The sequence below is a fragment of the Rhinolophus sinicus genome, chromosome 2 (assembly GCF_057876585.1).
Source record: "Rhinolophus sinicus isolate RSI-liver-muscle chromosome 2, RSI-T2T, whole genome shotgun sequence".
Taxonomy (NCBI): Eukaryota; Metazoa; Chordata; class Mammalia; order Chiroptera; family Rhinolophidae; genus Rhinolophus; species Rhinolophus sinicus.
In genome coordinates, this window is record NC_142502.1 from 174,177,364 (window position 1) to 174,194,981 (window position 17,618).

The 17,618-nt window shown below is 39.9% G+C and overlaps 1 protein-coding gene and 1 pseudogene across 18 annotated transcripts in view; one reads left to right on the forward strand and one right to left on the reverse strand.

Annotated features, from left to right (window-relative positions):
- Window positions 1–17,618, forward strand: part of DTNB (dystrobrevin beta) — a 189,154-nt gene that overhangs the window by 66,844 nt on the left and 104,692 nt on the right. The window lies entirely within an intron of this gene.
- LOC109435108 (large ribosomal subunit protein eL33 pseudogene) lies at window positions 225–1,119 on the reverse strand (annotated as a pseudogene).

The following is a 17,618-nucleotide window of genomic DNA, read 5'->3' on the forward strand; positions in this document are numbered from 1 at the left end:
GTGTGTGTGTGTGTGTGTGTGTGTGTGACTTGTTTTCAAGATTAGGACTTTGTATGTGCAGTCTCCTTGCTGTTTGAGAAAGATGTGGGTGAGTTGGGGGTTTTTTTGTTTGTTTTTTTACAAGAGAACAAATCCACTTTATTTATTCTTCAGTTAGTTTAAATCCTCGAGTGGTGCAGCATTACATGGATTCTGTGTCCTGTGGCCGTAACAGGAAGGCTGCTTCAGAATTTGGCACAAACCTCACCACTGTTTCCGTGAGAACGAGTTCCCTTTCCCCACATGACTCTGGTTTTGTTCGTTTTGCCACCAGGAGTCGCTGTGTTGTTCTTGGCTGTGTACACATCAGCACAGCTCTTGCCTAGACAGAATTCAGTTTCATCTCGAGCATAAACACCTTCAATTTTAAGAAGAGCTGCGTGCTCTCTCTAGTTCCAGAGACCCCGCTTATAGCCAGCAAAAATGGCTGTGGCCCACAGCCTTCCAGACAAATTTGTCGTTTTAGAAAGCCTGTTCCCAGCAGGCCTCCACCGGCCCCAAGATGGCAGAAAAAGCAAGATGTGGGGAATTTTGAGACTGATGTGGGTAGTTTCCACCTAGCAAAAAGGTGTGTGATCAGTTTAATAGTAAGTCCTTTGAAGATTGTCCACGGGTCTGTGCTAATATTTTGAATAAATGTTTCTTTGTGTTCACAGTAGATGAATTTAGTGTGTATTTAACCAGCTCATATATGAATTTGCGTTGTAGCTTTATATGGAGTGTTGGTACTTAGAAGTTTATTTTGATTTTTCCAAAAGGTGCTGTTTAATGTTTAATCTAAGTATCTGTGCAGTGTAATTCATTATTCTTCCAGTCATCAATTCATTCATTTGCCTTTATTACAAAAAAAAGGCCATATGGTATCGTATGCGGGATTCATTCTGTTCATTCATTATTCATTCAGGAGACATTTGTTTTTGAGCAACTACTTTGTGTCCGACACTGTTAATGGGCGTGAGGGATACATCTATGAACAAACCATACAAAGCGTCCTGCCCTGTGGAGCTTAAATTTTAAGGGGTCTGAGAGACTGCTGGGGCTCACCAGGGTCGGTGTTTCCTGTGCTTGCTGGACGCACATCTAGACTACAATTTCTCAGTTTTTAAAAGTTCCCCCCGGTGATTCTATTGCAGCTAAAGTTAAAAGCAAGCAGCATGGAGGCAAAGACATAAGTCAGGCTTGAGAATTATGTCTAGGGAAGAACTTTGTGTGTCATTACTGGCACATGGAGTTGACTGGGAACAAATACAGAGGGTGCCAAAACATGCGTACACATTCTAAGAAAGGAAGAAACTATTAATTGTAATACTCAATATGTACCAATAACAAAAGATGAGTACAAGCGACATTTGACTTCTGTAATTACAAGAGGTGCTCAAAGTGGTTACCGTCAGTGTCCAGACACTTCTGGTTACAGCGAACTACTGCTTGAGCATCGATAACATCTCTTAAAATGTGTATACATTTTTTGGCACCCCTGGTATATCAGAAGTCTACTAAGTTGTGGGGGGAATTATGTAGGCAAGAACCATGAGCCTGAACTGAACAAGCCATTGACTATTTGAGCCAAATAGCCACTTTTTAAAGACCCAGAACTTGCTCTGGCAGGAGATGGGTTGTGAAGCTTGCACGGCCCCTGAGGAGGGCATGCAGTACCTGCTTGGCCAACCTATTGGATAAGGAAGAACCTCCTGATCCTGTTCCACCATTGTATGTTGGGGCTGGGGAGGGAAGGTGCAGGTGAGTTGCCTTTTTAGTTCATAGATTGCATCATAAGGAGCTGCATGTGGTCTTGATGGAGAAGACGGTGCCATACCCAGAGACCTTGGACTTGTAATTAGATGCACTGACGGAATGGGACTTCAGGTTTTCCTTTGGTGGGCAGGAGGGTTTGAGTGGGTTTATGTATAGGAAAAGGGAGCAAAAAGATGTTTAATGATTAGAGGTACTCACCAATATTCAGTTTTTCCTTTTCTTCCTGGATGTGGAACTAGATTATATAGCCCATCCTCCTTGCAGCCAGATGGAACCAAATGATTAATTGTCACCGATGGCATTTGTTTGGAAGTGATCTATGTTACTTCTGGGTCAAGGTAGTTGAAAACAGGTGTGCCTTCTCCATCTTCTCTCTCTTAACCCTTCCCATTCCCAGTACACATTGGCCAAATGGAAATGTCTCCAAAGCAACTAACAAAGGAGAAAGCGCTTAGATGACAGGAGGCTGGGTAACTGAATGGATGGATCAGAGCCTCCCTGTCAATTTACACTGGACTCTCATGTGAGGAAGAACTCAGAAAGAGGAGTCAGGAGTAGGGCTGGGAGAGTCACATAGGTCTTGTTGAGAAAGTGAAATTTGAGTTAAGTTTTAGGTGTCTTCTGGCAGGGCAGATGTCTGGACAAGAGCAGGAATGTTTGATGTGAAGGCCCGAGGGCAGCAGTGTGCCCATGAATTCAGGGAACAGCAGAGAAGCCAGAGCGGAATGAGCAGGGGAGCAGTGTAGGAGAGGAAGTCACAGAGTTAAATGACAGCCTGTTGGCCATTGTGAGGACTCTGGCTTTTCCTCGGAATGAAATGAGTCTTTATAGGATTTTCAGTAGAAGAATAACATGACTTGATTTATATTTTTAAATGATCAGTCTGGATGCCATGTAAAGAGTAAACTGGAAGGAAAAAATAGAAGTAAAGAGACCATTTAGGGGAAATGATTGCAATAAATTAAAACAAGATAGGATGGTAGCAGTAGAGATAGTAAAAAGGGTTGAATTAAGATATATGTTATAAATCAGCCTAATGGGGTGAGTGTGGCTTGTGAGAGGAAAGGAGTCAAGAGAAGCTCTTAAGATTTTGTCCTAAGCGATGAGAAGGATGGAACTGTCATCAGCTGAGATGGGGAAGGTTGTGAATGGAGCATATTTAGATGTTAGATCAAAGGCTCAGTTTTGGAGATGTTGAAATTAAGTTGCTTATTAAATGTTCACATGGAGCTGTTGAGTAGGCCATTGTATATGAGTCTAGACTTCAAGAGAGATGTCTGAGATAGAAATATCAATTCGGGAGTTATTGGCATATAGGTGATATTTAAAGCCACGAGACTGGACAATACCACTAAGTGAGTGAGTGAAAACAGAGAAGAAAGCAGAAAAGAACTGACCCTTGGAGTTACACTGAGTTACCTGGGAGAAGAGCCTGCAATCTGTGAGGGGTGAAAACCAAGAGAGTGTGGTGTGTGGAAAACAGTGAAGAGAGTATTTTGAGGAGGAAGAAGCGATTGACTGTGTCCAATGCTGCTGATGCTCACGTAAGAAGACCCTGTGTAAGAACTGACCCTTTGACAATGTGAGGATCATCGTGATGAAAACAGTGGTGGGGACAAAAACCTGATACAGTAGGTTCAAGAGGGAAAGCACAGAGAGATGGAGACAGCAAGTATAGACAACTCTGTCAATGAATATCTATTGCTAACAGCTTTTTCTAATAGTAGTTCTTACTGGGATTTTAGGAAACCCAATTGATCCTACTTCACTTTTCCCCCCCAGGATTGTAGCCGGGAGTTAGGAAGATGGCAGTCTGTTTGAGACAGTGGTTTTGATTGTGAGGAAAAAATGGACTTGCTAGTAACCCCTGAATTGAATATACCTCCACCCAGTGTGGGCCTTTCCAGCAGGGAGTAGAGCCTTGAAGCTTGTGGCTCTGGAAGCAGGGGGCATAGGTGCTCTGTGGAGTTTGCAGATCCTAGGAAATCAGGGAGGGGAAGAAGCTGAGCCAGGCATGTGCATTCCTTCTCTAAACCAAACCAGTCTGATTGGGAGGGGAGTGCGTGAGGGCAGAGAGCGTCCTGGTGGCCCAATTAATCCCGTTTCCCTTCCTTCCTTTCTGTTAATTATGGTAAAATATATAACTCTTAGCCCTTCTTCATAGACTACAAAGAGGCTGGAGTAAATAAGCCTACCCGCTCTTTCTGACACCAGTGTCTTACATTCAGATCTCTACTTATCTTGGTCTTCACTTTACCAAGAGAACTTTGACCAATACCCACTTGGTTACTCTCTGGCAGGAAGTGTGTGTGGGTATGTGTTTATTTATATGAAACACACAGATGCAGTTTGTTGGTCGAGTGTATCATTAGAGGTAGTTATATAACGCAGTTGATGCTATGAAAATTTCACCTTTCTTCCCAGCAGATGGCAGGCTCCACCTCTGAACAGTTACTTTATAAATGAGAAAGTAGAATTTGTTTAACAATCTCTGTTAATACTATTTCTTTTCTTCTTCTTCTTGTCCTTCTCCTTCATCTTCTTCCTCTTCATAAATGTTAATGGGCATCTTATATATGTCCAGTGTAGTTGTTTGGGCATTAGTGATATGAAACCATTTCCTTTAAGGAGTCAGAGTAAATTACATTATGGACCTTGACCAATTAAGATTGTTGACTTATTTTTTTGTCAGAAAACTCTTAGAACAAAACACATGTATACATCTTTGTGACCTTGGGGTATACAGCACCTTCTTAGATATGATACTAAAAGCACAAGCAACAAAAGAAAAACAGATAAATTGGACTTCATCAAAATTAAAAACTTGGGTGCTTCAAAAGATACCATCAAGAAAGTAAAAAAGACAGTCAACTGAAAAGGAGAAAATATTTGCAAATGATATGTCCAGAATTATAAACAACTCTTACAATTTAGCAAACAAACAAAAAAACCCCAAAAAACAACAAAAAAAACCCCCACCAAATAACTCAATTTAAACATAGGCAAAGGGAAAGTAGAATGGTGGTTACTAGGAGCTCGTATGTGGGAAAAAAGAAGGGGTGTAGTTTAATTGGTATAGAGTTTCAGATTTGCAAGATGAAAAAGTTCAGGACATGTGTCTTACAACAGTGTGAGTATACGTCACACTACTGAATTGTACATTTAAAAATGTTTAAGATGGTAAATTTTATGTCACATATTTTTTACTATAGTAAAAGAAAAAGTTAAATTAGCTTTGGGAGAAAATGGGCAAAGTATCTGAACAGACATTTCTCCAAAGGAGGTATACAAATGGCCAATAAGCACGTGAGGATACTCGACATAGTCATTCAGGAAATGTGTAATCAAAACCACAATGAGATGCTACTTTATACCCACAAGGATAACTAAAATTTAAAAAGACTGATAATGACAAGTGCTGGTGAGCATGTAAAGAAACAGGAATCCGAATACACTGCTGGTGGGAATGTAAAATGCAAAGAAATGAATATATGATGTGTGATCAAACAATACGGAGAATGTTTAAGTAAAAAAATTTATTACAGTAACAGAGGCATTGCCATTCATCTCCCTCAAATACTCCGCCTCACTTCGAACGTACTTATCTGTCGTTCTTGCCACTTTCTGAAGCAATTCTGGAAGTCCAATTTCGTGAAAATTTACCATCTTAAACATTTTAAATTTTGTGAGTCCAATTTTTTAGTTACATTGTCGTGGCTGCCTCAATGTCCTGAGTAATTTTGACTTTGGGGAAGAGCGAGCAGTGACACGGTGCCAGACCCGGTGACTAAGGTGGATGAGGACACACCATAATGTTTTTGACAGAAATTGCCATATACCAGAAGTGATGTGTGACACGGAGTGTTGTCATAATGGAGGATGATTTACCGCACACTTTAAAACACACCGTCTCTCAACCGTAGCTCACACCCAACTGACTGTACCAAACAAGTTGAAACTTGTCACACACTGTTACTAAGGTTCGATCTGCCACTTCCCGTATTGAAAATTCCTGCCTTTCCGTTGGAAGGCACTTGGCAGCAGCATTCACTGTATTTTGTGATCACAATGGAAAGGCTGCATGTCACACATCGCTTCTGGTGCAGCAGTTTCTGTCAAATACAAACGTTATAGTGTGTCCTCATCCACCTTATTCAACGGATCTGGCACCATGCGAATGCTGTCTCTTCCCAAAAGTCAGAATGACCATGAAAGGAAAACGTTTTGAATCGATTCAGGACATCGAGGCAGCCACCACAGCACAACTAAAGACACTCACGAAAGAGAACTTCCAGAACTGCTTCAGAAAGTGGCAGGAATGATGGGATAAGCGTGTTCAAAGCGAGGGGGATATTTTGAGAGGGGTAAATGGCAATGTGTCTTTTACTGTAATAATTTTTTTATTTAAACATTCACTGTATTTTATGATCACACCTCATGATCATAAACAACCATGGAATGTAGGTTGTTTAAAGAGAGAGATGAGGCCATGAAGGAGATAAGGGGTAACTGAAGGTGGTAGGCTCAGAGGAGTGTAGGTCCCGCTGGGGTTGAAGTACTGTTGAAGGCAGGTACTAGAATGAGTGAGCTAGAAAGAAAGAAATTGGTAGGAGAGTGGGGTGCTCTAAATTGAGCCTTTAGATCAGGGGTGTCCAAACTGCGGCCCACGGGCCAACTGTGGCCCTCAATCCATTTTTAATTGGCCTGCAGCAAATTCCATATTTAGTTTACTTAAATAAACCAGGTGAGGCAATACGTACTTCACCTCGATGAGTGGCCCGGCTGTTTGTGTGTTTTACCGCATATGGCCCTTGGTGAAAAACATTGAAAAAAGTTTGGTCACCCCTGCTTTAGATGATGTACATTGATTGGCAATAAAATGTTCTAGGATGTGACTGTGAAACTGGTGGCCAGTGTAGAGTGGGGGAAGGATTGTTGAAGGAGGGAGGTCAGGGTGACCGGGTGTGTAAGTTCCTAGGTGGCCCATAAGAAATGACCACAAACTGGATGGCTTAAAACAAATTTATTTTCTCATCGTTCTGGATACCACAAGTTTGAAATCAAGATGTCAGCAGGGCCATGTTCCCTTTGGAGGCTTTAGGGTCATATCTATTTGTATTCATCAGTTTCTCCAGAGAAATAGAACCCAGAGGAGATACATAGCTATGAAGACATTTATTATAAGGAGTTGGCTCACGTGATTATGGAGGCTGTCAGATCTCAAGGGCTGCAGCTGGAGTGGGCAAGCTAGAGACCCAGGGGAGCTGATGGATCATACTAGGCCAAGTCTGAGGCCTTTAGACCAGTAGTTTTGGTCTCAAGACCAGCAGGCTTGAGACCCAGGAAGACACTGTATCAATTCAAGGCCGAGGTAGGAAAAAGCCAAAGCCCCAGTTCAAAGGCAGTCAGGCAGGAGGAATTCTCTGTTACACAGGGGAGGGTCAGCCTTTTTTGTTCTATTCAGGCTTTCAACTGATTGGATGAGGTCCAGCCATGTTAAGGAAAGAAATCTGTATTTCTCAGTCTACCAATTTATATTAATCTCATCCAAAAACATCCTCGTAGGGACACTCAAAATAATGTTTAACCAAATATCTGGGTACCCTGTAGCCCAGAATTGACACATCAAATTAACCATCACACCATTCTCGGCCTTTCCCAGCTTCTAGTGGCTGTTGGCATTCCTTGACTTGTGTCACGCCAATCTCTGCCTCCTTGGTCACACTGCCTCTTTCTCTTCTCCTCTGTGTGTCTGTCTTCTAAGGATATATGTGATTGTGTTTTGGGCCCACTTAGAAAATCCAGGATGAATTTTTCCCCTTAAGATCCTTAACTTACATATTTTGCCATTGAAGGTAATATTCACTCTCTTGCCCTATAGGGTAATAGTCTTAGGTTCCAGAGATTAGGATGTGGACATATTTGGAAGGGGGCACCATTCAAACCACTGCAGCGTGTGTATTGAAAAGGTCAACTATGTGGATGTTGAAATCAGTAAGGACTGTGGCAGTGATACTGGGCTCCGCTGTGAAGGGATGTTTAGGGTTTGGGTCTGATGACACGTCACTCAAAACTGGGGTTTTAAGGGAAAGGGAAAAGGATCTGAAAGTGGCAGTGAGGTTCTAGGAGGACCTCTCCCCCACCTGGAGACCCAGAGGTTTGAGGGGTGTGAGAGAGAAAGCAGCTGCCACTTGAATGGCTTCAGGGAAAGCCCAGCCTTCAGGGAAAGCCAATGCAAGGTGAAAGCAACACTCAGAGAAAACGGTCTCAGGTAGAGAAGGGATTTTGCTGATGGTGTACCATGAAGAAGTAGAAGGGTTTTGAGAGTTGAGGACTAGTGAGAGATGGAGTCATGTGAGGGGATGTACAGAGCCTTCTGGGGATGAGAATCCACCAGCGGGAGTCTGGGATTTCCTACGAAACAAGCAAAACTTCTGATAAAAGTTGTGCTGGAATTGGCTCCAGATTGTGTCCAAGGCAGATCCCGGTGCCGCCGCCGTGAGGGTTAGTTGGGAGAGGGTCTTGCCAGGAGCACACAAAGCTCTGGGTTCTTCTCTTTACTCCTATTGGTGGTGGTGTGAAGGCCTGGGGAGAAGTGCCCTGAAGTTCTCCTGACCCCGAGCTAACCTGACTGCTTCACTGACCAGAGCCTTCCCTCTGAAGTTATGGACTTACCAGGGCCATCCGAGAGCTAGACGGGCCAGGCTAGGGGTGTCCTGACAGCATGCATCAGCATTTTCAGTGGTTGGCTGGGATGTTTTCAATATTGCTCCTTTTAGCATCTGAATGTTGCCCCCGTTTGACCGTGGTATTTGCGTGCATTAATGATTCTTACACCCATTTACAGCTGCAAAAGTGCTGAGTTTGAAGGCAGACCATTTGAAATGGACCAGCTGTTTAAAAAGATGGACGCTTACCAAAGACAGTAGTGGTGTACAGTTTATGAAACAATAAGGCATCTTTTTCCACTCTAGCCTGATTATTCTTAGAGCAGAGAGATGACAGGAAGGTTTTCCATTGCAGAGAAATGTATGACTTCACCCAAACCAAGCAGTTCTTCAAATGAGCAATTTCCTCTAGCAGTCGTCACTCAGCCACAGCCCTCTCTCCAGCTTTAGATCTTTTCTGATGCTTACAGGTGGCCACCAGAGCTGAACTGGAGAATGTGTGTCCTCCTCCATGTGTGGGAGGATTTGGGTTTTCTGTGACCCAGCAGTGTGACTTGCTTGTCCATTCCTACATTAACTTAAATACATCAGTGATTATTGACTTTTTATCTAGTACTTTCTGACATCTATAGAACTTGTTGAGGGTAGAATTGTTGCTCTAAATAAGTTGAATACATGTATATTGTATATTCATTGCATTTTATCTCCATTTAGTGACTACACAATGCCCACTTATGATACGTTCATATGTTGTTTATTCACTAAACTTTTTGCTTACCTACGATAGACCAGATGTTATGTTCCCCGGCTCTCCTGAGCTCTTCTCTTGCAATGCCCTCTCTCTGAATGTTTTCACACAGTTCCAGGTTTTCGCTGACCCCCTGGACAGTGATAAATTTCTACAAATTTTAATTCCAGCCTAGGCTTTTTGTCTAGGTTAAGACTCTTACATTCAGTGGTCTTAATGGATGTTTCCTTCTGGAAGTCTCACTGGCTTTTCTGTCAATACACTGTTCTAATAATTTTTCAGTCAAATTTCCTGGACTTCTAAGTAGATAGCTGTATTGTCTATAGGACACAACTTGGTCATTTTCTAGTTGTTATACCTCTTTTTTTTTTTTAACCTCTGTGTTGGGAACAACTTCTAGAGCAGTGCTTCTAAAAATTGCCGGAAAAGAATCATATGGGCTGCTTCTTAAATATATAAAGTACCAAGCCTCTTCTCCTGGGAATTTTAATTTAATAGGTTTGGGCTGAGGCAGAGGAATCTGCTTTGTTTTGTTTTTTAAACAAGTACTGCAGGAATTCTTTTAATCTTCGGACAAGTTTAGAAAACGCTGTTGCGGAGCAGTGCTAGAAGAATAGTGATGGCCGTCTCTGGTTCCTGACTGGTGTACCCGAATCACGTATGAAGTTGATTGACTGCTGGCTCTGTTCCTGCCTTGACCATGGCAGTATTTGTAACAGGCTTTGGAGTTCCTGTGTGCCCAGGGGGGAGTCATACAGTGGTCCGTCTACACCAGGCAGAGAGCTTTCTGCCCTGGTATTTCTTCGGTAAACATGTCTAGTGCCTGTTATGTTCCAGGCCCCGCCTAGTGCTGCTGTACAAAGAAGCACATGGCCAGTCTTCGTGGCTCCCAGCGCTCATGCCCTCTCTAACTTCCAGCCTTTCCAGAGACTCTGGCTGCCTGGGAATCTACTTCCTAGTGCTCCTAGGCTCTGCTTTTTGTTGTAGCTAATTAGACCCTTTGTTTGCCAGTGCCTGAAGTATTGGTCACACTTTTCCTTCCTCATGCTATCCTGCCATGCAGTCTGTTCCTTCATTTGACCCAGAGATCTAGCTGCTCAGTGTATGCTAGGAGCAATTTCTAAACCAGAGATGATGTATAGCACACTGAAGTTTAATCTGATGGATAATGTTTTGAAAGCTTTTACAGTTATGTCTTTGGTCTGGGACTTTTATTTATATCTTTTGCTCACAGGCAGCACTGTGACAGAAGTGAACTATTTGTAGTTGCTTCTTCCACCCTATTTTCTTACCTATATGTCTTTGAATCTGTTGTTCAAGCTGCTTTTATCTCCTCTCCTCCCCACCCTCCCAACTTTCCCCTGCCAATTTCTCTATAGCCTCGAAGGTTCAGCTCAGCTATTGCCTCTTTTCCTGATTCCGCCAAGTCTTTCAGGAAAGCTTTATGGGTTTTCCCCAGAAAGGTCTTATGTATGTTAGATTAATTCTTGTGTACTTTACATTTGTTGTTGCTGCTGCAAATGGTGCCTTTTTTCCTACATTTTTTTGGTGAGATATAATAATTTACATGCAATAAAATGCATCCAACTTTAAGTGTACAATTCCATGAGTTTTGGCAAATGTGTACAGTTGTACAAATGGTTTCTCTTTTGAATTATGTGTCTGAACAGTTTTTTGCTGGTATATGGAAACACAAAGTGGTTTTGTATTTTAATCCACTATCTAGTCATCTTGCTTAATTTCTGTAAATTATGTCACCTGCAAATAGTGATAACTTTCTTTTCGCCCTCCCACTCCTTAAGCTTTTAAGCATTAATCATACTTTATTTTTTCTTTTGGTCTTATTATGCTGGCTAGAACCTCCAGTGCAATATTGACTAGAAATAAATTTAGGAAGAGTGACATTTTTAAAAGGAACAATCCAATATGGAGAAAGGACCAAACTGAACTTTTAGGAATAAAAAAATATTAAGGTTAAGCTCAATGGAGGGGTTAAACAGCAAATTAGAGACAGCTACAGCAAAAATTAGGGAATGGAAAATAGAGCTGAAGAAATTAACCAGGATACCGAATATTAAACACAGATATAGGGAAATGGAACATGTGAAAGGCAATTAATGGATTTGTGGAATGAAAAGATCAACCTAGAATTCTGTACCTCGCTGATCTATTCAAGAGCAAAGAAGAAATAAAGATATATTTTCAGAAAAGGTCACAGTGGGTTTGTCACCAATAGACCATTGTTGAAGGAACTAGTAAAGGATATACTGTGGGGGGAAAATAATTGAAGAAGTGAGGAAGAAATGGGATATAAGAAGAAATGGTACACGGTGCAGTTGGTAAATGTGGGTAAATGTAAATAACCATGTTGTGTAAAATAATAATGACTAATTGGTAGGCTTAAAATAAGATGCGGCTAAAGTGCTGATCCACTTTGACATGCATGTAGTTGAGACATGATTAGAATGATAGGATTTTAAGTTGCACGATGAGAGCAGAGATGCTGACTACGGGTGGTGAGTGTTCATGTTAAAATAGAGGAGATTCCTGACTTATCCGGGGATTTAATAGGCTTATGTTTCTGCTTGTATCTGCTCAGTTGGTAGCTTGATGCTCAGGGTGATGTACTCAGAATAATTTGAAGTGAATATGACAGGAATGGCCTGCGAGGCACCAGTCCTGAGCTTTTTCCATTAGACTGTTGTGCTGCCAATGTCAGGGCCTGTCAGCAGGTACCCTGAGCTGAAGGCTGTGCTGTTCAAGGAATTAGCTCAAGGCTCATTGAAAATACAGTCATCCGAGTCCAAAAGAAAGGTATTTTTCAGAGTGTCTTAGTGCCTGGTCCACAGTGACCTGAGGAAAACAGTTTTGGCTCCAGCACAGGGACACACAGTGCAGTGGTTGCAGCGCAAGTCCCCTCGTGCTCCCTGCCTTGGAGTCTGCCCTCCACTGGAAACTGTGTCGCCACCCGGCTTCCCCTTCATGACCTTCGTGTGGTACTTGGCATCCCCAGTCTGTTTTTCACTGACTCCTTGCAAAAATGTCTCACTGCCCCAGTATGTATGTTCTTTCTCTGAGTAATTTTACCTGTTGAAGGGCTATGTTGTACCAGGAACAGAGTAAGACAGCCCTAGTTAGTAATATATGAGCTTTAGTTTTCACATCTATAAAATTGAGTCTGTTAACATCTAATTCATAAGACTGGAGGGTTAAATGAGCCTATGTATGTGTGCAAAGCACCTATCATGTGCCTGACACTAATTTCTTAGTAAACATTACTTCCATTTCAGGAAAAAAAAAAAGAAACCACTAGAAGAGTCGACTCAAAGAGTATAATTGCCAAAAAGGGAAAACAACATAAAAGGAGAAAAAACAAAACCTAAAAAGCAGATAAGAAAAGACAAACATAAAAGAAAAAAGGAAACACTAAAACAAATAATGATATAATAAGCTATAAAAATAAATAATATATTACTAATCAGTAAATTAAATTTTCCAGGGAAAAAAACAACAGTTGTCAGATGGGTATTTTTTAAAAATTGGGTTCTATACTGTTCATAAGAGACAGCAAAAAAACAAAACAAACTAATAAACAAACAAAAAAACAGAAGAGTTGAAAGTTGGGGATAAAAAAAGACATACCTTGCAAAGTACTAACCAAAATAAATTTGGTGAAACTATATTAATCTCAGAAAATAGATTTCAGTGCAAAAATCTTTACCAGAGAGGGTAAAATGATATATTTTATGTTATGTATATTTTATCACAAAAAAAATTTTAACCAGAAGTTTACCAAAGACAAAAAGGTGATATTAACAATTATACACAGATACACCTTTAATAATGTTGCTGTAAAATATATAAATAAAAATTAAGGGCACAATAGTAAATTGAAAATACATTATTAAAATGGGTAATTTTATCACACTTCTCTCAACAGTTGTTAGAATTATTAGACAAAAAACAAAGACTGTAAAGATTTGTATTCAACAATTAATGATTGCATTCTTTTCAAACATACAAAAATTGACCACATAAAGAAAGCCTCCAAAGAGAATTAGTATCATATAGACCATATTCTCTGACTATAGTTCATTTGAGTTAGGAATTAATAACAAAAAGATAAGAAAACAGCCAATACATTGGTTATTGAAAGCTTAATTTAAACAAACAGATTCTTAAAACAACCTTGCTTACCAAAACTGGTTTAAGATGGAATAAAAAATCCAATTAGTAGTATAATCATTAAAGAATTTGAATTAGTAACTTATAATCTTTACACAAAGGAAGTAACCATACCTGAATGACTTTACATGAGTTTCAGCAAACATTCAAAGAAAGTCAAATTCCAATACTATGTAAAATTTCCCAGCTTTTAGAAAAAATAATAAGCATTTCAATTTCACTTTTGAGGCTAGAATAACCTTGGTACCAAAACCTTACAAGGACAGCAAGAAAGGAAAATTACAAGCCATTCTCATGAATATAAATGAAAAACTAAACAAAATATTATGAAACTGAATCCAGCAATGTAAACAAAAGATAATACATCATGACCACACTGGTTTTATTCCAGCAATTCAAGATTATTATAATTTAACCATATTTATAGATGGACGGATTAAATCCATATCATCTCAACAGACTCATATAAAACATTTAATATAACCCAATATCCAGCAATCATTATTGATCATTTAAACACACACACACACACACACACACACACACGCAAAACAAACAAAAAACCCCCACCAAACCTTGGAATTCTGGGAGTTGAAGGAACTTCCTTAGCATAATATAGGATATTTGTTAAAGCATTATATTTACTGGTGAAATGTCTTATATATAACATATACTGAAAACTATGTTTTAATATTGATGCTTGCTATCACCACATCTATTTCACATTTTATTGTCAGTCCTAATCAACATAGTAAACAAGGGGGAAAAAAAGGTGTTTTTATTGAAAAGAAACAAAATTGTCATTGCATGACAATGACTGTAAATTTAGGATATCTGAAAGACTCTCCACATAAATCATTAGAATTAAAACAGGCCAGCGACCATAAAAGTAAAAAATAGATAAATCGGATTACATCAAAATTTAAAACTTCTTTGCATCAAAGGGCACAATCAACATAGTGAAACGGCAAAGTATGGAATTGGAGAAAATATTTGCATACCACACATCTGATGAAGGGTGCATGTCTAGAATGTATAAAGAACTACAACAACAAAAAACAAATAAACCACTGAAAAAATGGTCAAAGGACTTGAATAGGTATTTCTCTAAAGATGATATACAAATGGCTAATAAGCATATGAAAACATACTTGACATCACTAATCATTAGGAAAATGAAAGTCCAAACCACAATGAGATACCACTTCATGCCTGTTAAGATGACAACTTTGGAAGAAAATAGAAAGTAACAAGTGTTGACAAGGATGTGGAGAAATTGGGACGCACTGTTGGTGGAATGTAAAATGGTGCCGCCGTTATGGACAGCAGTATGGAGGTTCCTCAAAAAATTAGAAATAGAATTATCACATGATCCAACAATTCCACTTCTGGGGTTTTTCCAAAAGAGTTGAAAACAGAATCTCGAGATATTTGTACACCCATGTTCATAGCACCATTATTCACAATAGCTAAAACTTGGAAGCAACCCAAGTGTCCATTGATAGATGAATGGATAAACAAATCATGTTTTATATTTACAATGGAATATTATTCAGCCTTGAAAAGGAAAATTTCTGACGTATGCTACAACATGGATGAATTTTGAGGACATGATGCTGAGTAACAGAAGCTAGTCACAAAAAGGCAAATACTGTATGATTCTGCTTATATGAGGTATCTAGAGTAGTAAATTTTATAGAAACAAAAAGTGGACAGGGACTCGGGAAGGAAATGAGTTGTTTAATGGGTAGAGAGTTTCAGATTTACAAGATGCTGCATTCTGGATATTAGTCACACAACATTATGAATATACTTAACACTATTGCACTATACACGTTAAAATGGTTAAGATGGTAAATGTCATGTTATGTATATTTTACCACAACTGAAAAAAAAAAAGAAAGTAAAAGGAAAGCAGGGTTGCTGGTTACAAAACCTATAAAATTACTAGAAATAAATAAGAGAGATGCATGGATTCTTTATGGATAAGAGTTTATAACTTTATTGAAAGACATTAAAGAAGGCTTAAATGAATGAAAAGAGGAACACATGTGTGAAAGGAATGTTCAGTTTACAGAGACGTCATTTCTCTCCAAAACTACTTATAGATTTGATCAGTTCCCATCAAAATCCCAGCAGGATTGTTTGTGGTAAACAACAAACTGCTTTTAAAATTTAAGTGGAAGTGCAAAGAGACAAAAATAATGAGAACTCTCCTGAAGAAGAAGGTAAGTTTGGGGCACTGGTACGTCCTGCAAAGATAAGAGGAAGCTACAGCAATTAAATCATGTGACGCTGGCACAAGGGTAGCAATAGAATATCTAATAGGAGAAGAGTAGACTATTAAGTGATCCTGAGGCAGGTGGTTATCCATATGGAATAAAATTGGATTCTTTCCTCATACCTACCAAAGAAATCAGTTCTAAGTAGATCGAAATTTTGTTGTTGTTGTTGGTTTTTTTAATAGATTTTATTGGGGGAGGGGAACAGGACTTTACTGGAGAACACTGTGTACTTCCAGGACTTTTTTTTCCCAAGTCAAGTTGTTATCCTTTCAATCTTAGTTGTGGAGGGTGCCGTTCAGCTTCAAGTTGTTGTTCTTTCGGTCTTAGTTGTGGAGGGCACAGCTCAGCTCCAGGTCTAGTGGCCGTTGCTAGTTGCAGGGGGCACAGCCCACCATCCCTTGCGGGAATCGAACCAGCAACCTTGTGGTTGAGAGGACGCACTCCAACCAACTGAGCCATCCAGGAGCTCAATGGCAGCTCAGCTCAAGGTGCTGTGTTCAATCTTAGTTGCAGGGGGCACTGCCCACCATCCCTTGCGGGACTCGAGGAATTGAACTGGCAACCTTGTGGTTGAGAGGATGCGCTCCAACCAACAACTGAGCCATCCGGGAGCAGCTCAGCTCAAGGTGCCGTGTTCAATCTTAGTTGCAGGGGGCAGAGCCCACTATCCCTTGCGGGACTCCAGGAATTGAACCAGCAACCTTGTGGCTGAGAGCCCACTGGCCCATGTGTGAATCGAACTGGCAGCCTTCGGAGTTAGGAGCATGGAGCTCTAACTGCCTGAGCCACCGGGCCGGCCTAGTAGATTGAAATTTAAATATGAAAGGTTAAACACTATAAAACTGTAGAAGACAACGTGGGAGAATATCTCAGAGAGGAAAATATTTCTTAAGATAGAAAAAAACCCCACAAAATATAAAAGAAATGATTGCTAAATTGGGACTGACATTATATTTAAAGATGACTTATCCTCAGAAACGACAGAGTGAAAAACAAACCTTAAAGTAGGAGTTGTTTGCAAGTCATAACTTCCATAGGGTTAAAATACAAAAAAATATATAAAAAACTCTTACAAATAAGTAAGAGAAAGACAACCCAGCGAAACACTACTCCAAAGATAGGAAAAGGCATTTCACAGTCAAAAAAACACAAATGGCCCATAAACCTAGGAAAGATGTTCAATCTTTTTAGTAATCAGGGAATTGTAAATTAAAACCACAGTATTATTTGTCACCCACCAGATTGGCAAATGTTAAAATGTCTGACAAGAAGGGTTGGCCAGAATGTGGACCGTCAGGAAGTCTCACACAGCTGAGTGGAAGCAAGTTGGCAGTGCCGAGTAAAACTGTGCATAACTTAGGATCCAGTAATTCCACTCTTCGGAAATTCTTACACATGGCCACCAGGAGACATGCACAAGAAAGTTTACAGCAGCTTTGTGAATGAGAGGGGAAAAATGGGAACAACACAGGTTCATCGGCAGTGCAGCGGATCTATAAATTACGATGTAATTAAGTAATGATATACAATCAAGCAGTGAAAAATTAAGTAATTACAGTTATGTGCATCAACATGGATCAATTGTAACATGATTTTGAGTGAAAGAAGCAAGTTGCAGGAAAAAATATGTAAGTCTGTATAGGTTTTAAACATGTATTAAGTGAATTGTATTTATGCATAATTGCTAAAATAATAAAATCAAGGAAATGATTCTTACAAAATCCAGGACACTGATGACCAGGAGAGGAGCAGGTGTGATGGGAGTGGGTTCTGTTAGGTAAGGGCCCACACCGAGGTTTCAGTGACTACAGTGTTCTGTTTCTCAGGCAGAATCATGGGTAGATGGGTATGTTTTATAATTTTTTAAACTGTACACATAACGTTTTATACTCTCTAATATATTATTAAAAAATTGTAACTTGTAATATTTTAAAGAGA